The sequence below is a fragment of the Cupressus sempervirens genome, chromosome 3, assembly GCF_028749045.1.
Source record: "Cupressus sempervirens isolate cs-2001-9-10 chromosome 3, ASM2874904v1, whole genome shotgun sequence".
Taxonomy (NCBI): Eukaryota; Viridiplantae; Streptophyta; class Pinopsida; order Cupressales; family Cupressaceae; genus Cupressus; species Cupressus sempervirens.
The window spans coordinates 796,786,406-796,810,779 of NC_143120.1; the positions used below are offsets into that span (position 1 = coordinate 796,786,406).

Genomic DNA, 24,374 nt, shown 5'->3' on the forward strand with positions numbered 1-24,374 from the left:
ACTTTGATCTCTCACATGATATTCTTCATCTTCATTTGCATACAAACAATTTCTGCCTCTCTTAGGCTTAAAATTTCCCTTATACTTTTTCTCTCTTTAGGACATTTAGATGCATAATGACCAAATTCATCACAAGTCCAATATATAAAGATTTTCTTACCATCTTTTCACTAGTACATTTGAACTTGTTTTTCTACCAAAATTTTTGACGAAAGTTATGATTCCTTCTTCTACTTTTTTCATTCCCGTCTTGGTCAAAAATAAAAATTCTATGCCCAATTAGGTCATTATTTCAACCAAGCTATGTTTTCCCAAGTTGAATTTTGACCAACTCAATGTTATAAAAAAAAAGGAAAATGTTTCATTCATTCGTGGGTAAAATAGAAAAAAAATCATTCATTTGCGGGTAATAAAGGTATGAGCGTGGGCAGTAGCATAATTGGGATTCATTCGCGTGTGAGGTGGGCTTTTCTTATTTTGGCTTTGTACATATCTAGCTACATACACTAAGTCTGGGTGTGGTTTTAGGTTCTTTAGCTTCTCTAGAGATTCTCTTGCAAATTGCATACAAATCGTTTGATATGCTTATATAATATGCACAGTGATGATTTGTTGGAAGCCTCTTTGAGAATGAATATATGTGAGTGACTATTCAATGTCATGAGGATCCACTTTCAAAACACATTTTCCTATTATTAAGGTAGAAAGAGTCAAGCTTGGATGATGCAATAAAAACTAGAGAATGTTTCTCTAAAACATTTTATGGCTTTCAACCACCTCCATTACCCACAACTATGAGCTCATTCTTCTGGCATTGACACCAATAGTTTAGAGTGAGCAATATCCCTTCTAGTATGTTCAACATCATTTTATTCATTGGATAATCTTTGTTCATGGTCCCTATGTTTGTAGGTTTTCATTGTCTCTTCAAGTAGAATAAAAAAGATTTAGATTAATTTGATCATTTCTTTGATTCATTTCTTACTATTAATTTTTGTGGGGGTTTCAAATAGGTAGATCTATGTCTAATATGAATCATAGATTCAGCCAAAGTGTTTAATTTAAATTATGGATTGTATTGTACCAGTTTCTTCTCTTTCAGTCATGGGATACTTGCAAGAAGTTGGTTGTGAAAGTTATCCTCTGAATAATTCATCTCCATCTTCCCCTACATATCACTATTGAAATAGTAAGGGAAAAATTGAGTTCCTAGTTAAAATTTTATAGCTTTTCATAAACTAAATTGAATATCCAAATCTTGTTATAATCATCACACTAATTCTCTCACCCACTCTTGGGTTCCATATAATCACATAAGTTTGATCAGTTCATCAAAACTATGAAGTAGATTTGTCATTATTACTCAATGGTTATGCACATTTAATTTTAATGGGCATTAGTTCAAGTTTTATAGCCTTACATATCTTGCCAATGTTTCTTGAATCCTAAAAATGGTTGGACAAATTCCTAAGATTTTTCTACCAAATTTATTTAGCAAAATACAATATGAGACTTATGTTTCTACTCAAGTGTATAACTTATCATTTAGTTCCCATTAATCTAAATTCCCCAACATCCATTCTCTTGAAAATACACCCTTACCCTACACTAATGTTTGACAAAGTTCTTAAAAATAAAAAATTCCATACAATTATTGAAGAGTCACAAAAGTAATAGGCTAAAAATGTAATGCGATGGACGAGCAAACAAGTCTTCTATCCAATAAGAGTTGAGTCATATACCTGATCTATTTTAATCACTTCCCCAATGAAAGAATCATGAAAGTTATCTTTAACATATTGCATAATAATTTCCAATAGAAGGTACTAATAAACAAATAGGTTTAGAGCTATTTTTGAATTATGAGTTTGTATTTTCCTTGAAATAGGTAGTAGTAGACATCCACTTCTGTAAGAGGAGGACACGTGTGATAGTCCATTAAGATGATTCTCATGTCTACTCATGTGACATTATACTCTATGTCTACTTCAATAGGTTCTTTTGAGATTAGTCTTGAAATATTCTTGAAGGTTTACATAGCAGTAATACATATGCTTTGCTTTAATAGAACTAAAAATAAATTAGAAATCCTTTTCCATTATTATGCCGATGCAAGATCAAGTTAAAATATGAACACTAAATTGTCCTTCTAAGCCCAGCAGTCCCTTCATACAAACATTAAATCAACAGAAATAATAAATCTAGGCATTGCAGTGAGAGGCAAGTGATGATCATAAGTGTTTAAAAGTGTTAATGGGTAGAAGAAAAGGAGGCATAATTAGTTTCCTGGTAATAGAGTAAGGAAAATCTCAGCAACAATTAATGGATAATTTAGAGATAGAATTTCTTAGAAAGAAATGAATAATTCATGATAAAATCTTTGAAAAAGAAATGAATAATTCTTGTTATTATGAACAAGACAACAATTTTAATGAATGTCTGCCTAAAGAATTCAGACGTACCTAATAATTGAGAATGTTTTGTTAGCCTTATAAGAAGAATCTTCTCCCTAGGTGTTCATCTTCCACGTAATTGTTTCTCTTTTTATGATTACTTTTTTTTTAAATTCTGGTTTTGTGACAGTGTGCTCTTTCAGTAGAATATGTTTATATTATTGATTTCAAGATGCATGATAAGGTGAAAACATATTATTTATTAACTACATCTTTTATAATCTATCCACTCTCTTTGATTGGATCATGGGAAAATTGTATTGTGTACAAATCTTTTGCAAATATTTTCATCACATTAAACAAAACTATTTTCCTTCATTATCTTGAGTCAAGGCCTTTTCAAATTCTCATCCATTTTTTTGAGTGGGGCATATCAAGTAAGATATCTTGTCTCTTTTTATGTGTAATTTTGTTGCTCAACATGCACTTGAAGATTTCATTTATAACTTGATTATTTTCTTGAATATCAGAAATGGTCATTCATGGAGCATCTATAGGTGTTGTATCGAGCCTTGTTGCATCTAGTTGCAAGTTTGATCTACTTTTAACGAACTATTTTGTCAAATTTGATGTCTCTTCTAGTTCAATTCTATTAGTAGATTACTAGTATTGGACGTGTTGAGCATCTTTCCATTATTTTTAGAAACATGGTAGTTTTTGAGAATTATGAAACTCTCAAAAAATTTAAATCATTGATCTTCTGAATCTAAATTAAGATTTACTAAATTATTTGAGCCTTTCAAACTATATAATTCTATTGAACTTTGTGAACCTTGGTTCAACAGTGGCTTCAAATGTTGCCCTTTATAAAAAAACTCATCTTTACAAAACTATTCCCATATTATGATAGCATGCCCAAAAAATCAATGGGATCTAAAACATAATGCATTAGAAATAACTTATTTTAGAAAACATATGGGTTACACTAATACAAAAATGATATTAGATGGAAAGTCCTTTGGATCTGACTATATTAGTGATAGTATTTGGGTATGTGAATAGGTAAGTGCAATGGCTATTGAAATATAATCAATGTATTGAAATATTTCACTAATACATTTGCACTTGTTTTTGTACCAAAATTTTCAACCAAAGCTATGATTTTTAAAATTTTCTTTTTTCAATTTTCATCCTCATGTTGGTTGAAAATGTTCTAAGTTTTCCCAAGTTGGTCAAAATTTTGACCAACTCAGGTCATAAAAAAGGAAAGGTATGTTATTATTATATATTTGTGTGTTATGTAGGTTGGGCTTCATTCCCTCGTAGGTTGAAAATCACAGGTAATAGGCTTGGTTGAAAATCATGGGTACTAGGCTTGCAGGTTGCCTTCCCCTCCTTCTTGACCCCAATATACAATTATTAGTCTATGTTGGCTTACTCCATTCTTGGGTTGGACTTGCTTGGTGGGTTGGCTTACTGCGTTACTAGGTTGGACTTGCTCAGTTCAAGTGAATCTGACCTCCCCATCTCTGTTCTTGGTTTGGACTTTCTCTGTGAGTTGGCTTACTCCATTACTGGGCTGGAATTGCTCGATTCATGTGAATTTGACCTCCCCATCTCCTTTCTTGGCTCCCTTGTTTGTGAAGTACATTTGCTCATTGTATGGGTAATGATTCGGGTATCATGTTGTTAAAGGACTACCTTAGGATTTCAACCACCTCTTTGTAAATCATTTTTGAAGGATCAAATAAATATGTGGAAAAGGAAAAATATGTGGTAGTAAGCCATATGAATGATGATCAAAACCCTAATCTCAAAGGACAAGGTAAGCCCTCTTTAGCTACTCTTCTTGTTGTTCCTAATGAAGTCTTGTCCACTTATGTTTGAAAGGGATAGACTTAGGGATGTGGCTATGTTTCTTGTGATTCTTAATAATTCCAAACTTCCTTCTCATATTTTATGAAGAATTGGTTGCAAAATGTGTGGGATAAGAAATTAGAGCCATCACTTTCTTCAAACATGCTATCACAAAAATATGTCATAGAATAGAATTGTGGAATATCAGTCATGCTTGTTTCCGGGCTATTGGGTGGACTCTTAAAGCCATTATTAATGATATTGTGACATTTTCATATCTTGGGTGGGTTCACTGTTGGGATGGATAGAGAGGTAGCTAAACCAATAGAAAGATTGCACATTGCTGGAAGGATGGGAACTTAATCCTGCATTATTGATCTAACACTTTGCATCAAACCTATGTGCCCTAACCCCCTACCATTTATCACGGGTATAGTTTTGTAAGGCTTATACAATTTTGTAAGGATCATTTTGTAGTGATAAAATGGATGGAGGAAGAATCTGCCTATTCTTGCAATGTCCCACAGGGTTTTTGCAATTGATCTTCTTAGGTATTGGTCAATACTTAGAAAAGCCAAATCTTTTTGACAAGGTATTAGTTATAATGTCATTTTAGCCTTTTGTGTATTCAATATTGAATTAAAATTCTTGCAAGTTATTCATCAATTTTTGCCATCTACTATTTAAGTCATAGACTTTTTTTTCTTAGGAAGAATTTTGACTATTGTGGTCAATCTTTACTATGAATTTCTTGCAATCAACTATTGTCTAAACTTTGCAAGGGAACACATAATTAGTAACATCTTACCATTGATCATGTTCTTTCTATGTCCTGTGTTTTCTACTCTCAAAGGCTATGGAAAGATCAACAAGAATTAAATATTATTCTATTGTCAAATGGAAAGGCTCTAACACTATAGATAATATTGGATCATATGGGCCCAACAATTTTTTGTGAAATGGATATCTCTATCTTAACACTAAACCAAATGAGCTTGATTATTCATCCTCTTGGGATTTGAGCTCCCAACACCAACAGATTACAACATAATTTACAATGGTTATCCTCTTGACCAAAAAAATTGTTCTACTTGTAGTTGTAGAATATTAATGTTTGACTAGTTAAAATGCTATTCAACAGAGCCCATATTTTAATATATTTTAAGTATTTTTGTGGGCATTTTAAATATTTTTCATTCCTGTCAACATTCTTATAGCACAATCTTTGGCATTCACATCTACCCTCATATTGTAGTCTTCATATAGTCTTAGAACTAGGTGTGCTTGATTGATTTTAGTGCAAGTCACATATCTTGTAGTGTGTCCAAAATAATAAGCATCAAACTAACCAAATCTATTCAATGTCTTTGTCACATAGTGGGCATGCAATAAACAATAGTGTAGTTTAATACCATTTCAATTTCACTTGTTCATGCAAAAAATTGTCTTCCTTTAATTACTGTAGTAAATATTGGACCAGGTAGAAACACATATGGCAGAATGCTCCTCTCCATTTAATTCCAAGGAAAGAAACACTCACAAACACAAGTATCAATAGTTCCAAGCTCAAAAATAAGAAGACATGAGACAATATATTAATAAAACTTGCATGTTAATTGCTCAAGAATCCCCATAATAGCATTTTCCATATTAGCCATGAAATATGAAAATCAATATTGAAAGGAGACCCAATTAATAGAAGAAAAGAAACTAAAAAGATACTCAATCAAAAATAAGCTCTGATGAGTCAAAATGTAAAGAAAACAAAATTAATGTCTTCATTTGCACCTAAATTACCAATTTTTAACATTATAGATACAAAAAAGAGTTAAAAAAGTTGTTGAAGTGAGTTAAACAATATACACTTCCTTTAACAATTCAAAAACTTGAGTCACCATTCATAGAATCCTACTCTCTCTGGAAAACCTAGTAAAGGATGAAGCCATACAATAGTACCAAAAAGACAAAAGTCAACAACTAGATAAGCTTGAGTTTAGAATCTTTATCCCATTTTACATATTAGTTCTATTCTATCAAGGATGACTTTAGCTCTCTTGTCTTGTGCATTTCCAAAACAATGTCACATCCCCCAGTAAGCTCACCTTTGTGATATAACTATGGAAATGATGGCCAATTAGAATAAGTCTTTAGTCCTTCCTTGACTTCTTCATCACTCAAAATGTTAAAATAACCAAAGTTTAAACCCTCTTCATTCAAAGCACTTACAACCTTTGAGCTGAAACCACATCGAGTGGCATCAAGTGTGTCTTTCATAAAGAGCATGAGAGGAGAAGAATTAACTATTTTTTTTCAATAGATCATCAAGTGACTCTATGGGTAGTACTCCTTTTTTCGAGGCAATGTTTTTCAACTCTCCACTTTTGTACATTTCTATCATAATATTTGATCCACCAATAAGCTCACCTTTTATGTACAACTGTGGATAACTAGACTAGTTAGAATATGTTTTAAGACCTTGCCTTACCTCTTCATTAGTCAGAATGTTGAAGCTCCCAAATTCTAGACCTTCCTCTCTATGTATTTCAACAAACTTTCAACTAAAACCACAACATGGCTCTTCAAGAGTGCCCTTTATAAATAGCATGATTGGGTTGGAATTAATGATGTTCACTAGTCAAGAACTTAATGGTTCACTTATACTAGTTGAGTCCACTATACCACCATTGTCAAAACTTTGAGATAGTAGTATCAGGTTTGGATTTAGCAGAAGTAGCTTTTGCAATTAATTCACCAGACTCATGAGCAATTTAGAACAAGCCATGGTCTTTAAATATTTGTTTCAATTCCCCACTTTCACATCATTTAAGGGTGATATCATAGCCTCCAAGAGACTCACCCTTACAATAGAGTTGTGGAAAGGTCAGCCAGTTAAATAATGCCTTCAAGCCCTGCCACACTTGTTCATCACTTAGAATATCAAAGCTTCCATACTCCACACCCTCTATTTTCAAAACATCCACAACCTTTCTGCTAAATCCATGTCATGGCTGCTCAGGTGTCCCTTTCATAAACAACATGATTAGTTTGGAATTCACAAGTTCTTGTAGTTTTCTCTTAACTACATCACCAAACTCTATATCAGTTTTAGCAGTCTGAGGTGACTTATATATTTCTTTCACTATCTTAATAACAGTTGAACTAGTAGACATTCCAAGACTAGCACGACTAGTTGCTTCGGCAATGTCTATGTAACTAGACAGCTTGGCCACTTTTTTGGCCAATTATAATGGATTTGCACCCTCCAATGTATCTACAACCTTCCCATCTTGCAAATTGTAGCATGTATTAAGGTGCTAAAACTCCAAAAAAACACTCATAACTTGATAAATGGGAAAGAAAATTAGAGATAAACCAAACATGCAACCACAGTGGTGAAGGCCTAATTTTTCTGAGCACCATTTTCTAACATAGGAATATTACTATGGATTTATTATCAGTGATGTCATAGTAAAAAAAATTGTCTTACCAATTCTACATGTAGACTAGAAACCTTGGCAAAAATGCATCTAAAAAAGGTTTCACATCGTCTCATACATATATAGTGTGAAATGGTCTTGTTGTGGATATGAATGTAGAAAAAATTAAATAAGCAATTTATATCAACAAAAAAATCATGATGAAATTTTATTTATACAGGAGAGAAGTGCTGATTTTTTAATCTCTTTTTAAAATAATTTCCCCACATTTTAATTTAGTTTGCAATCCACATTTTAACTGAAATGCACATACAAAATTCCAATAAAGCATATAACAATAGATGTTGAAATATAATTATGCAACCCTCAATTCAATGCCAATTTTTATAGCCTGCTGGCTCTAAAATAAATATATATCAAACAAATTGAATTTGCTTAAATGTCCCTATTATCAAATACATGTTTCACTAATTAAAAAATTAAGATTGATTTTTAACAATATCAATGTGGAAAACCTAAGGTATAAATCTCTATAACCAAAAAATATTGACTAAAACCAAGCTCTAGATGGCAAAAATTGGCTCGTTTCGCTCATTGAAATTCTAGTAAGAAGATCTCAAAAAGCATAACTGAATTTGACTTTTTTTCCATTGGTAATTTCCCCTTTCACAGAGTCCTTGGGATGAGGTACCATAACCAAGTGGTAACCTTGCATCAGATCCACATGAGATGCAAGACTTGCACCTCATTTCACCCATCGAGTTCCACAACACCCATAATTGCTTTACAACACCCAGAATTGGATGGTGTAATTTGCAATATGAATATATAAAATGTTCCTTGTGGATTTGAATATGGGTTTTCAGTATGAAAGGTTTGACAATTTTCTACTCATGCTTAACCCACTTTAATACCATATTTTTGTTACCAACCCTAACTAATTGCTATTAGCTCTAAATTAAGTGATGCATAATAATGAGACTTACATTCACATTTTTGGAATAGTTGTGAAGAATAAAAATTATCAACTGGCAAGAAAGTATCTTCACTTAAGGATGGTTTTTAAAATTGAATTTTTATGGGGCTGCCAAAGGCACCCCTAAACCATAGGGAGAGGGAATGGTTATTCACTATCCTTTAGGCTCCTTCATAAAAGGAGGATCATAATTTTTTGGCACCAAGTTCAATAATGAGGACAAAGTTATTAGTTCTACTAGAATGATTTAAAATGAAAAAAATTGTGAGTAGAAAGGGATTGGAAGTCAAAGATGGTTGTATTGTAAATTATTCAGGATCACATTAAAGAAAATGGCAAAGACTGGAAACTAGAGAGCTGAATGGATGGTGTGGAAGGATTTGGGTTGTAAGACAACAAATCTAATAATGCAATATTTTCTCTACAAATTGGTGGTTGCAAATATTCTTTCTTATTGAAATCATATTGGATATTATAGAATAATGTTCTAACATTCATTTGGTATGGTTTGAAGTTCATTTAAACCATTATGTTCAATTCACCTTAGTTGTTCCTGTAGACTGTTATATCTAACAATTTCTTCATAGTTTGAGGGCTATCATGTGGATATGATGCATTCCACTTTATGTGACAATTTTTCCTTATGTAATGGGTCTAGAATTGTGTATTATAGGATTTTATAACACTAGGAGTGCAAAGGAGATCATGGAGATTACATGTTAATTCCCTAAAGTAGAGGGTTAAAAGGGAACTTGTGCATTCTTAGTGCCATGTATTGGTCTGAGTGAGATCATTGAATGAGAGGGTAATTTTATGAATGATTATGTTTGTACAAATGCAATACAAGGTGTTCAAGATACTTGGAGTCATTAGATTTAGAAAGCCCTAATTTTGTAATCTTAAAAGGGATGGTTTTGTGGTTAGGTGTGAAGATGGGCATGACATCACTCGATACCTAGGAAATCTAAGGTTTGGCATTGTAACAAGATTGTTTGTGGGTGTAAAGATTTAGAGACAAGTATTTTGAGGGTTCACTTTGTAAAAATGGCCTGATGCGCTAGTTGTAAAGGCTGCAAGCAATTGGTTCTAGGCGATCGTTCAAAGTACCTATATCCATGTTCTAGATATATTCAATATCTTTGAAAAGGGTATTTGAAACTGTAGTTTGTTTGCCAAGTGTTTTGTAAGGTTTGTGAGTGGATGAAATACCTATTTAGGAGGCCTAATAGGGAAATATCTTTCATCAGATAATTTGCAATATTTATAGCAATACATTATTTTAGTTGCAATATGGTCCCTCTTGTTAAATCTCTATTTGGTTTTTATCTAAAATGAATTTCCAAGGTGATTACATGGTACTTCCTATTTTATTTTCCGTACTAATTACATTTAGACATCTTTGTTTTACTATAAACATTCTATTGCAATACATGAAGGTGAGTCAATCAATGGTGTTTCTAATTACCTTTCTCTTTCTTTTTGCACATCAGATTTGTATATCAAATTTGAATGATTTTGTTAAAAAATGAAAGATAGTAAATCTTTAGGGAATAGAGAATAGATGAGATAAAACCATATGCTCATTTTCAAACTCACCTCAGAGTAAAGTACAAAAAGAATTATTCTCTTCAAAAGGATTCATCTATATCTTTTATAGTGTAGGATTTACTTTTTATAGGCATTCATGTTGTTAGGGCTCAAGCTTTTTTTTGAAGATTAAGGTAACTGAGTGGATCCATAATTTGGCTGTTTCTCTAGCTTCAATTTTAATGCACCATCAATTTCTAGGTTCTTCTAGATAAACCATCTAAATAAGATGAATTTATCATATTTTGATCCTCTTTAGGCAAGAAAATGTAATTAACTCAACAAAAAGGGTTGAATTATCTTCAACATTTAATCTAGTCTTTAAACTTTGAAACTTATCTCTTTAAATCTATGCTAACTAGAGTGACACTGAATTCATGCTTTGTTTGTTTTCTCTATTTATACTTCTAGCAATGCCTAGGGATGTTACAAGGCATAAATAAATAGTTTGTGGTGTCTACACTCCATACTCTACACTATGTCTCTATATGAAAGGTTGAAAGAACAAAATTTATACATGTGTTCGGGGCTCATGTGGACATTGTCTTAAAAAATTTAGAGTAGATTAAGTAAGGAGACATAGTTTTGTTCTCAAATTTAGGTAAACTGGACTTTAATAACTTGGAATTGGTGGATCGTACTAGAAGACATATTTTTTAACCAATTTGATTTCTCAAGATTTGTGTTACTCTTTTCTTACATGTTGAAGGCCCATCTCAATCAGATGGGACATGCCAAAAAAATTGGTATTAGAGAAATTTATTTTAGTGAAAGGACTTCTACTAATACCTTTTGTCAATTGTCAATGTAGGCTTTGTTCTTTACAATAGAAATACATAAACATGATATTGACTAGTTTCCATCTTTTTTCTTCTTTGTTATTTTCATATTTTATTTTCTAGCATGAGTTGGTTTGACAGAGCACATTTGTAGCATCTCATTGATTACTAGTTTTCAACATAAACAAGTTACAAATTTACATTTGATCTTGTTTGCCCCATATAGATGGTTTCACTCATCAAGTAATTTTTTGTCAAGAAGGGTATAGGAAATTCTAGATGTTGTTATGTAGATATCACATGGATTAATATTATCAACATGACATAGCCACAATGGAATACAAGAGTACTTATTTTTATAGTCCAATGATATACACAAAAAAATTTCCTTTTCCAAGGACCTGACATTTGACCTTGCATAGAAGGTTGTCCCTAGTCCTTCACAATAGCCTGCCTTTACTACTATCCAAGGGATTGATATCAAGGAGATAAAGGTTTAATTTTTTGCACCATTCTTGTAATTGATATAAATTGATGGGCTATTAAATTGAATCTTCTTGTCACTAACCTTAGCTTGTCAAGGAAAACATGAAGAGCCATGCTTTGATGGAAGTGGAGCCTTGCCAAAAGCAGTTAAAAGGTATGATTATTTACAAAATCTATAGCTATAAGAATTGCAAAAAATGCATAATAGTGTGGCTATTGATCATGTTATAATTTATTCTTTATGTTAAAGTCTTAATTTTATTAGTCTAATAAAATGGACATACATTTTACTTCATATATCTTAATGAACAATCTTGCAGCTCTAAGAAATTCAACTATTCCATTATTCTTGAAATATCAGTAGTAAAGAGACACACTATAGCTTGTTTAATTGCTTCTAGATTTTAAGAGGTTATCTAGTTCCTGAGCATATCATCAGATCTGCCATCTTTTAAAACCCAAGCTAATTAATAGCCACATTTTTTGTTTAGTCAATCTATAATCTCTCAAAATATTGCATTAATCCTTAATAGTATAAATTGAGATAGTCCATATTCCAATGAACAAAATTCACGAACAATGTATTTCTTGTGTACATAAACAGAAGGAATCTGTGCATTTATTGGGGCATCCCATCACATGATAATGAGTTAAAAGTCATTGAATGCAAAGGATCAATATTTATAGGGAAATATAGAAGAAGTTTGTGAGCCCTCTTTATTTTGATTTATAACTTTGATGTAATACAAAATTCTAGGAATAAAAATGCATTTCAGCCCTACTAGCCCTCCTAGCATCCTAAATCCTTATTACAATAATGTTCTTATTGTACAGGATGCAGTCCAACAAAGGTTAGTTCACATCAACAAGGTCTACTTCTGATGACATGGGATCATCTTTGGTAAAGTGGGATGCTTCCCAAGGTTGGCTTTCAGATAGTAATGGAACACGACAAGAACTTTTGTAAGTTTGAATGTTATGTTTGAAACTCAACTTTTTATCTTTTTTTTTATTTTAATGTTTAGGAAATCATTGTTCCATTTTTATCTTTCCAAAGGGATAGAAAATGACATTTTGATTCCTATCTTTAATGACAAATTAGGATCTTCAACAAGATGCTTGAGATGTTAGTACCTGAGAAATGACATACATATTTTATGTTGTTATCTTTCATTACAAGAAAATAAATAAATAATTGTATGCTTTTGTTTAGATGGTCAAATTGAATAACCAAATTGTGAGATGAAATTTGGAAGTGAGGAAGCACAAATCACCTAAATAGTAGAGGTCCTATATTTGAAGGGATTCTAAAGTTTAGTTGTAGTTCTTATTTCTCAAGCAATGTCCTTCCTATCTTCTATTTTTCTCACTTTCTACTTTAGTTCTTAATGATAAAGCTTATTTTTCTAATTTAATGCTCCTTTAAAATGTGTATCTGTAATGCTTAGATATTTTTCCTACTACATGGAAGAGGCCTAAGGAACATAACCAAGTGCAAAGCAAAAAACATGTAGAGAAAGAATTTGAGTGCAATGTAATTGATTTTAGTTAATAGGAGACAAAATTCTTATTGTTGTTTGTAATTTCAGAAGAGCATTTATAGAAGATATCATACTTAAGTATGATTTTTTGATTGAAGATATAATTTACATTTAAGATTAGTTTTCTGAGTGTAATCTGTTGGTTTGAAAATTTAACAACAATAACCTATTTAAGAAAAAGAGTTGAGATTCTAAAGACTCTTCAAATAGGTATCACTATTCTTTATATTTTACAATACTAGCTAGTCATTGAGCGCAAACTAGAAGCTTTAAATTGAGATTAGGACATGTTTTACATCATCTCATTTAATAGTTTACATGTTAAATGTTTAAAGTCCACAACTAATAAACTTTGTAAGTTGCAATTAGAAAAAATTTCATGTGAGATTGGATTTTGAAAGGCACCATAATATGTAAAGAGTGAATTGTATGACGGTCCAGAGCTTTAAAAAAAAACCTCCACTGGAGTTAATGGACATTTTCCATTCCTCCTAATTTCTTTGTGTTTAATGATATGGCCTATTCTATTGAAATTGCCCCTCTAGCCTTTTTCTCAAGCAACATCCAACTCTTCCTTTTCTTCCTCGCCCCCATCATATACACAACAAGAAAATGCTACCATATCCTGCAAATCAAGCAGGTAATACATATGGGTTAAGCTGGCATAACTACAAATGGGTTAACTGTCAATAAAGTTGGATTTAAATAGTAGAAAAAAGAAGTAAAACTAAGTGTAAGCACCTCTTCACATTGAAGATGAACAACAATGTTTTTTCCACCGCTTATGGAGTTGTGCTTAAACATGCATTATACTAATTGGTCTGTGAGGGTAGTAATCAATTCAACAAATTTTAGTGCTTTATAATTTACCAAACATCTCATCCACTAAATCGGGGGTGGAACCTCGTGTAATAATAATTTGGCAAATGGAAAAATCCATATCACACTGCATCATGAAGAATGCAACATTAGAAAAGTCAGAACCCGCGAACCATTTATAATGTTGCATTCACCGCAGATGTATTCCCAAATCAACATCTTCCAAACTCTATATTTATTTTATCATAGTATATGGTGACTCATCTTACACATGCCAATGACATCACTTTAGAAGCAATATGTATCAATTTATTAAAAGAACCATTACTAGGCATTTGCTGGGGAATTCACCCGCTCTATTTAAAAACAACAACTTAGTTTGGTCAAAATCTTGACCATTTCTTGAAAATTTTTGACCTAGAATTGGTGGAAATTTTGACCAATTCTTGATAGTTTTCTACCAAGAATTGGTTGAAATTTTCACCAATTCTTGAAAGTTTTCGACCAATAATTGGTGGAAATTTTGACCAATTCTTGATAGTTTTCTACCAAGAATTTCCACCAATTCTTGAAATTTTTTGACAAAACATTGGTGGAAATTTTGACCAGTTCTTGAAAGTTTTCTACAAAGAATTAGTCAAAATTTTGACCAACTTGCAAGTTGGTTGAAATTTCGATGAGAAAAATTGCCACAAACTACTTGGTCAAAATTTTGACCAACTTGGGTTAAAATTTTGACCAAAATTCGTTGAAAATTGAGATCAAATTTACTAGTGTTTTCTCTTTCACAAGAAGGGCTATGCCTTCCTCAATCTTCTTGTCTTTATCATATCTATTGCTACCAAAAAATCTCCACTTGTGCTTGCACTCCTTGTCTAATTAAGGTGAATGTTAAGGGCATTAAAACCTATTTCCACTCTTTCTAGATCTCCAAACTGTCTTAGTTCTATTTCTATAGCTTTTAATCTTCCAAGCAACATTTCCTTGGTAAAATCCTTAATGAAAGGTATCAATAGCTTAATCATCTGAGCTACTTGCTTAAATGTTGGCATCAAACTTTTCAAGATCTTCTATGCAACCTCATCTTCTTCCTTGGTTCCACCATGAGACAAAATTCCTACAATAATTTATAATATTCTACTAGTATAGTTTCTTATAGATTTATCTTCCATCATTTTAGCTCTTAAAATGCACATATCCAATTATGCAATCTAATTCTCTTTGCATGTGTACCACCTTCAAAAGTAGATTCTAATGCTTTCCAAATTTTATGAGATGTTTGAAGTGAATTTACCTGATTGTACTCATCCTTAGGAAGGGATGAAAGTAATGATTCTCTTTCTCTCATGTTACACATGAATAGATCTCTCTCTATTTAATTGCATTCTTCAAGCTTTGCTTCTCCGACAATTTTTTTCTCATTCTTAGTCAAGATCCAATAACCCAAACCTATGCACAATAGATGAGTCTTCATCTGAACCTTCCAACTCTCATAGTTGGCCCCATCAAATCTAGTACTATCCTTTCTAAAAAGATTCACCATCAATTTCTCAAAGCTATTAATTTTATCCTTCAAGGACTAGATGCTCTAATACTAATTGTTAGAATATATAATCCACCAATATAACTCAAGAAGGGTGAATCCATATCCAACTATTATCACAAATGTATTAGGAATTTCTTTCCTAATAATCTATTTCTATACTACTCTCTATAAATCAAGTACAACTTCTGTAGGTATTTGACTTAGAGTCTACACATTGAACCACATCATCAAGACATATTAAATAACATATCCATGGTTGTGCATCAATAGGCAATCAAACCATGTTACTCAACTAGTCTTTATAGAAACCATACTATGTTGACATCAATGATAAACATAGTGATGAATGCAACATGTCAATACTTTCCAATGCTTAGGATAGTCCCCCAAAGTAGCATCATCAGTATTCATGCTAACATAGTCATCAACAAGAGATGGGAATTAATAAAGAAAGAAAAAAGTTCTTCCTATGTTCAAACCTTTATAGATTTCTTATGAGACAAAAATGATAGTCGAATCATGTAATTAATGATTATTAAAGACCAAAATAAATTAAATAATTCAAAGGAAATTTCTTCAATTAAATCTCAAACACACAGTTTCATATTAATCCTATGATTCATTCATTTTGGAATGATTCTCAATTCAACCACAAGGAATTCATCACATACCATATACCCAAGTCATTTCTATTATCACCATAAAAAAATATAATATTTGTTTATATACTAAAAAGGAGAAAAAAACCATCCTATACTCATTTCTTTATCTTCTAACCCTTAAATATTCTTTCAACTCTATCTTAAATGGTTTATGTTAGAGGGGGTCTCCGTGAAAACCCAATCCCCTTGACAATTAGCAAAAATGCTTATAAAAATAGAAAATTTCATAAAGGGGAAACAAGTCCCTTGAGTTCAGAAGTATTTAAAACATATTCTAAAAAAACCCATTAACTTGGTGAACCATGGGTTTCATTTCCAACTTGTTCTTCATTGTCACCTACATCTCATGCTAGCTTCCATCCATAATAGACACCCATGAATTCATGAATCCCACTCAAGTTGTTAGTCCTTAGGCTTAGTAGTCACATGCTCCATATGTTATAATCCCATTTGATTATGTTGAGTTTGTTGGTGTTTTTAACTACCAAGTAATAAGATGCCTAATACCAAGATGGTGAAGATCAAAATAACCTAAGGATCAACTACTTCCCATGATTAGCTACATGGTCTTTAGATTTGGACCCAACTTCAACAAAATCATAAAGATTTTTACTTATTTAGCTCTACAAAACCAGGGTGGGTGCACCTAAGGGATAAACGATTTAAAACTTGATATTATCTTCACATTTCATTCATTCAATGACATTCTATTACAATATTTATCCCCTACAACAGATTGGTTACAACTCTTCTTAGATTTACAAGTAATTCTAGGTAATAGCAGCTAACTAAAACATAGAGATTGAATGCAAACAAGTATTGATCAGCTATGATACTCTTCATAAATTTAAAGTAAAATTGATTTTGATTTTAAGATTTTTCTTGATGCTTGTCCATGATTTCTTCATATAAAAATTGAACTAATTGATCAGTGCCTCATCCATTGGGATTTAGAGTCTATTCAACTATTTTTACCTAATTGATTGCATTACAATCACTATTATCAATAATATTCCCTAAAACTCATTCTTATGCATATCCTTCTTACTACCTAGAAATAATATCACATTCACTAAAGCATTTACTTAATCCATTGAATCAAAAGCAATTGTGAACTGATATACAACTTGTCCTAGTTGTAATGCCCACAGTTTGCTCTTTTCTACTTCAAAATCCTCTATAATGTAATATTGAGGCCTCTATGATGTGTGTGGAATTTCTATAAGAGGAGTGGATTTAATAGGCTGCACTGGTAGACAAGGATAAGTGATTCTAGGCCTTCTAGACTATCCTTGGTGCCCCATCATCTTATTCTTAAGTTCTATCCTCTTATGGACTTCTTTATTATAAGTTGCCAAAACTTTTTCATATTTTTCTTGTAACTCTAATCTATCCCTTTTCTCCCTTAGGACTATGGCTAGGGTAAGGTTGGTTGTTCCAACATTTAGCTCAGTGGCCTCTTTATTTGGAGTTTCCTCTACCCTTTTTACAATCAAGTTTCCAATTATACCAGTATCATCAGGTTAGGAGGAGCTAGCTCTGGATCCTTTTCTCATAGACCAAATGACTAAGGCAACATGATCTTCACTAAATTTGGCACCTTTTAGCTCCTTTTTCACCTTTTCATCTACATTCAATTTCTTAGTAACAAGGTTAAAAACATTGCATCAGCAATGTCCCAATTTGGTAGAAGCAAGACCTCAGATGATTTTATCATGTTTCTTCCCTCTTTAGGGGTCAAGTTCTTAAACTCTTACATCATTTCCTCTTTTATTTGATTCTATAGAGCTACCTCTTCCATCTCAAGATGCTCTACTTTCATCTTATAACATCTTTCCTCAAATAGTTGAATATTTGTCCTCCATGAAAACTAGTAGAAAGCTCTAGATTTGACAAAGGTGTCATCATAAAGAAACTCCTGACTAGTTTGTTCTACTACAGGGTCCAATTAAATTACCCTGTAATCAATAATAGTTAATTCCAAACTAGGCATGTGAGGCTCTTGAGGATTCCCCTCTTCTAATTCTGAAGCAGTGATAAAACACCCCCCCTTGGGATCCTAATTGTTCCATCTACTCTTTGGTGAGTTACTCATCTCCTAGATGTAATGAGGATTGAGAGGGTGAGTATTTTTCTACTTGGGCCACATGTTTTTCTTCTATATTCTACCTCTTAACCTTTGGCTCATTAGGCCTCTCCTCAATAGTAGCACTGGTTGACCTAACTATCTATTTTCCTTTGTCAATTGTAGACCTTTTATTATTAATGATATTATTGCTAGTCCTCCTCTGAATAATCAATTTCCCTGATCCTACTATAGAGGTAAAGGGCAACATTTTCATGACCTCTTGGGCCTTATCAATATAATAATTAATAAAAAATATCTTCTTCTCATTCATTGCTTCCGTAACTTTAGGAAAAGTAATCATCAATTTATTTATCTTATATGCCTCTATCTTTGCATCTTTTAGAGGCTTATAATTCTTATCTGAACAATTAATAAATTCTAAGACCTTGGAGCAAAATCTCCACATCTCCTTTTTGATCTCTTGCTCTTGGAGAGAGAATTCATTTCTTATTATGTCTTTAGGGAAGTAAGGTTGATGTTCCTTGGCTCCAGTCTTAGCCCTCTATCTAAAAATATTAAAAAATCCTTCACTATCATTGAAATGATCATGAGAAACAACCATTTTTTATTGATCTAAAAAGTTATATAGGAGCAACAAACCACCCTTGGTAATTATGAACTGATGGGTAATAGTACAAGATGGGAAAATTGAACCTCTTGATTGACTAGTCATTTGTGATTCCTCTAGTCCACCTTCTGCCATTGCATTTCAGCTATTCTCACCTTTAGAGGTACGTACTAAGGAAGTACACATGGAGTTCCTTGAAATCCATATACTCTAAAAACTATAGATGTAGGATATGCTATGATATCTTCCCAATCAAGGGACACCTTCAAACTAGTAGGATTATCCATAGGCTTGATGAAATCCAACAGTACCTTAGGTATTGTAGGATTGTCCCTTAATATAAGTCTCCTCAACCTAGATTCAAAGCATCTATCAAATCTCACAAAGCTAGCCTCTTTTGCATTCCAGGTCACATTTGCACTCCATAATTGGACTATTTTGGCATAAGAAATCATGTTTTATCTACCTCTTTACATCCCAAGTCATATCTTCTCACATGATAATTTTGTTATAAATAGAGTGGGCCCACATTATTTCCTTTTGGTCACTATGTCACCAAGGATAAATTTTATGCAACTCATATTAGTGACAAAGTGACCGCCATCGATCTTGAGAAGATCTGATGGTGCAAATCAACATTCCACTCCTTTTAAAGTGAATTCGTCATGGCATCTAACATGCTAACAGCCTGGCATCCTAACAAGCTATTAATGACATGGAATTTTATGATGCCATCTTCAAGGGTTGGTCCTACCACATATCCATGTGGTAGGTAGTCACTATGTTTCCAAGGATAAAAACCTTGTGGTTTTCCATGGTGACAAAGCAACCACTATCGATTATGAGATGATCTAATAGTGTAGACTTTATGCTTTAAAACCTCACTTCTTTATTGACTGGGTCCCATGGGCAATATTTCTTGGTCGCTATATCACTAGGAATAAATAGCACATGATTTCTTATGGTGACATAGTGACAACCCTTGATCTTCCTTAAGATCAAGGGTTATCATTATTCAATTGATTTTTTAGATTAAAAATGTAAACTTGTGGAAAATTAAAATGAAAGCTTAGGTTAAATTTGTTTTGAGAACTTTAGGATAATGTTTAGATAATTCAAAAAAAAATTAAAGGTACCTAGGAAAAATAAAAAGGGCATTGAAAAGGTTTTTTCTGTGCATTCTATTTTGAAAAGGCATGCTATGAAACATAATCCAAATCTTTCTAGGGAAACACTTAGTGAAAAAAAGATTATGATTATTCTAGGGTTAGCCACAATTAAAACACAAAACCCTAATTTTTTACAAAGGGGACTGGATCGCTCACTTAGAGATTCATAAGAGTAAAATTCAGGTGAAAACCAGACCAACATAGTTGTCCTATATATTCTAGTAAGTGGATATAAAGAGTTAAAATGGACTCAATTTGTGCTACCTTTAGTAAAATGTGCCAAAGTGAGGTTGACTATTTCCTTGGGAATTTTTAAATTATATTTGAAATATTTAAACAAAGGTTCAATATCATAATTTCCTGCATTAAATTGGATTAGGTTGTGTTTTATTATCTTCATTTCTTTAGTAAATCTATGATACATGCATTTGATTTCAGTTTCAATACTATAAGCATTGGTGATAGTAGACCTATAGATTGAGTATCTCGATGCCATGTTTCCCTTTATCACATACAATATACTAAAATCTACTATCTTGAATGAGTGCTCAACTAAAAACTTTTCTAGACCATATTATTCCACATTGGAGATTTGTATCACTATAGCTGACCATTTACCTTCCTCTATTTCCTAGGTAGGTATTTGTTCTCATGCTTCATTTAGTAAAGCACCATCTTCATTAACTATAGTTGCACATTGCTAAATAAATTATTTACCTTTTTGGATCACACCATCTATCCATTCATATACAACAACCACCATGACCTTACCTTGTTAGACCTAGTTCAACAACTTTTTACTATCTAGTGACATTGGTTCAAAGCTTTGGGACACTTCTGCCAAGGGAAAAATGCCAAAACTATCCAGGGAGTCAATATACTCAGGCACCACATTAATTACCTACTTTGGTTCTTTCTTCTACCTTGCATCTTTCTAGGATTGAATTAGTATATGCTAAGTGGACTCACTTAACCAATGTTCATTAGTTTATCTCTTTAAACAATCACAGACCTACCCTTGTGATCTCAAAATATTTGATGTTCAAATTTGTAGAAGTACCTTCGGGCTTACATAGGGTAACCTCTGATGTTACCTCCCCTATTTTGGTATTCATTATCAAGTGTGTAGAGTTTTCATTCATTTATTTTTTGGGTCCTTAGCAACATATTTATTTTCCATATCTCTTGTAGGTATAGAGACTAGAACCAAACTTCTTTTCTTGTTAACAAATTTGGTCAACCAATTTGGTATCATTGAAGAAGGTTCAGTCCCTGTTGGACCTTTTATGGGTATATTGAATGAATATAGAACATGTGAAATGATATCCAAGGTGGTCTAAAAAATTTGTTTTTTATTCATTGATCCTTCACTTTTATCTTTATCTACATCAAGATCTATTTTAGTTTGTTCTTGCGTGGCCATGTGACTTTGTTTTTTGAACCTTGACTTGGACCTATCCTTTGTACAACAACTTTGTTTTGAACTATCTCAACAAAAACTACCTTCAAACCCTTTTTATTACCTATAGAATTAGTGGAAAATATTTTATTAACACTAGAGGAAGAAGGGAATTATTGGGTTATATCTTGAATTTTAGAGAGAGATGTTCCTTCCTTCCTCTTATGTTGAATCCATGTTTTGGTGTATCCAATAATAGTATTAGTTCTCTACATTATATCATACATTTTGAGTTTATACCATTCAATAGGAGGTACGGGATGATATTTCTTATTTAAGTATTCAGGCTCAACAACTCCAAAACCATCCTCTAGTACCCCCTTTAGATTTAGCTTTAACTTGAAGATTGGAACCTATGACAACACCATCCTAGAATGACTCCTCCTTTGAACTTCTCTTTCATTAAGACAATCTTCCCAATACTATTGTAAGTGAGGCATATGTAGAAATGGTCCCCCACTTTTAGAAATCTCTCAACAAATCCTTTATTATCAAATCCTTGTCTAGCTTGATAGAATTTAAAATCAAAAGCACTCAAATTAGTCTCAATATTTATAGCATTCCCCAAGTTTTTGTATGAAATGTTGCTAATTCTTACTAGAATCAAATGTCCTTCTTGTGTTCATGTAAGAACTTTATTGTTACCATCATTAGTTAATAAAAAATTTCAGCTAGAATGAAACAATCCAAATAAAATCTAGGAAACCTCAAAGGTTCTTCATCAAATCCTCCCACCCTATGGTATGTAAACCTGGGGAATTTTATTTTAAAAATATCTTACACTTGTATGAATTGCAAAGCCTCTGTCTTCCCCTATACTTGTTAGTTCAAAGAACAATTTGCCCAATAAAATGTCATGAACCTTTCTATAATCTATCAACTCTTGGCTCTTTTGTACATAAGGGAAATAGTTATATCTGAAGACTTCAACATTCCAATGTTCATTGTGGAAAATGGGTTAGATCTTGAGTACAAACAAAATAATAGGTGAGGTACAAAGACATGAAGAAATATTTCTTTATAGTTTGTGTTAACTTCAGCTAATCCCTCATAGAACTACCTATAATTTTAGACTAATCTAGATATTGTTTCCCATACAAAATAATAGCAATAAAGTGATACATCTAGTTTTCAAAAAGGTATACTTCAAGTGAACCTTTAATTGTATGCAAAATGACCACTAAATCATGAAAGTGAGGCTTCATATGATCTTTATTTAAACCCTTTGGAAGCCATGAACCTCCCTTATAGAACTACTTAGTCTAATGATAGGCTATGATAGAATGATTCTTCTTAGAATTCTCATTAAACTTGGCATATGATTGGATAGGGGTAAAATCAGAAAAGTTTTCATGCAGTTATATTTTAAGTACAGAGGTAATGGTGTCTTAGTCTATAGAAATTTCTCCTAATGCATCGACACCTAATATCATAATGGTTCACACATTCTTGAATGGATTCATGGCTACTAATTGACCAAGGAAAAGAAACAACTTGTAATATCCTACCATCCATGATCTTACCCATGAATTCAACTTCCACATTGATTGATTTTATCACAAACCTCATTTATGTTAACCCCCCTTAAATCTATATTAGTTAACAAGGGACGCTTGCAATCCATACTAGTATGATTACTAAAGAAATGCATAGAGTATTTCATTTTTCTCAATTCTTGAAGGAAATCACAATAATAAGCTAAACCAAAAGAGAAATTTGTTTAAAATTGGAAACTTGAAGGAAATGTTAGAAAATTGCCTACGAACCTCTAGAAGTAATTCATGTGAACCTTGTGAATCACCTATATTGCGTATCTCCAGAGCCAATATTCAAGATAAAAATAAACTCTTTAAGGAAAAGTTTGCTTAAAGGATGTGAATACTTAATCAATGCAAATGATAGATTTTGGTAAGATTTACTTGTCTAGTAATTTGGTATGACAAGACTCTTTATAGTGATCCCCATAAACGAACATCCTTACATCTTTACAAATTTACCTCATCAAGATTACCCTGCCACTTGTTATCCTTGTCAATTTCTTGAGCCTTGTTTTGTGTGAGATTTCCATTTAATTATTTCAAATAAACCAAAATTCATCATGATTTCTTTTTTTATCAATAAACCATAATCATCTTTACTTTTCTTGCATCTTCTAGAGGTACATAGGATCCAATTTCACATTCATGATGTTCAATCTTCCTCAGCCTTGACAGATGTTCATACTAGGTCCTAATTACTTGTCCTTTGGTAGAATACTCTTTGAGTATCAAACCATTCTGAAATGGTTTGAACCAAGTTCAATGTGGTTTAGCATATTCCACTAGGTTCAAAATTTCCAAAGGTTCAGTAAGTTCAAAAAGTTCAAAATTTCAATACTTTGAACAAGTTCCAACTAACATCGAGCAGAAAGAAAGATTTAGCTTTAGGACAACTTCCATGCTATGTACTTGGGAAAAATTTGGGCTAAAGGGAAAATCAAATAAAAGGGAATGTAAACAAAATTAAAAGTGACTCTCAAAAAAATATGCAAAGTAACACATTCCAAACCTAAAAATATGTGGTGTAAAATTATGCAACAAAAATACCTTGATTCACAAAACTCAAAGATAATTTCATTAGTTTGGATTCCCCAAAGAGATCAATCATATGTAACTTCATGATGTTTTCCAGGGAGGTGGTCCTTAATTTCATTTCGTCAAAAGTACACAAAGGAGAAAATATCTTTTTCTGGTTGGACTCTTGGAATGGAATACCACCTCTTAGTAATCAACCTAACCTAATCAATACAATGAACATTTCATTTAAATTTTGGGGCTCTCATCTAGTTGACTATGTATCTACAATAGAGATTCACATGAGAAAATTATTATGGAAGGATCCTAGTGACTTTTCCCTTACAATGCTAAAAAGTTTAGATGTGCAAAAGATTTTTAAGGTGAGAAGAGTTTTCTTATCCAATTAGCATGA

At 32.4% G+C, this 24,374-nt stretch overlaps 1 pseudogene; it reads right to left on the reverse strand.

Moving 5' to 3' along the window:
* Window positions 1-6,275: 6,275 nt before the first annotated feature.
* Window positions 6,276-7,553, reverse strand: LOC149569190 (monothiol glutaredoxin-S11 pseudogene; annotated as a pseudogene).
* Between the last annotated feature and the right edge of the window lie 16,821 nt (window positions 7,554-24,374).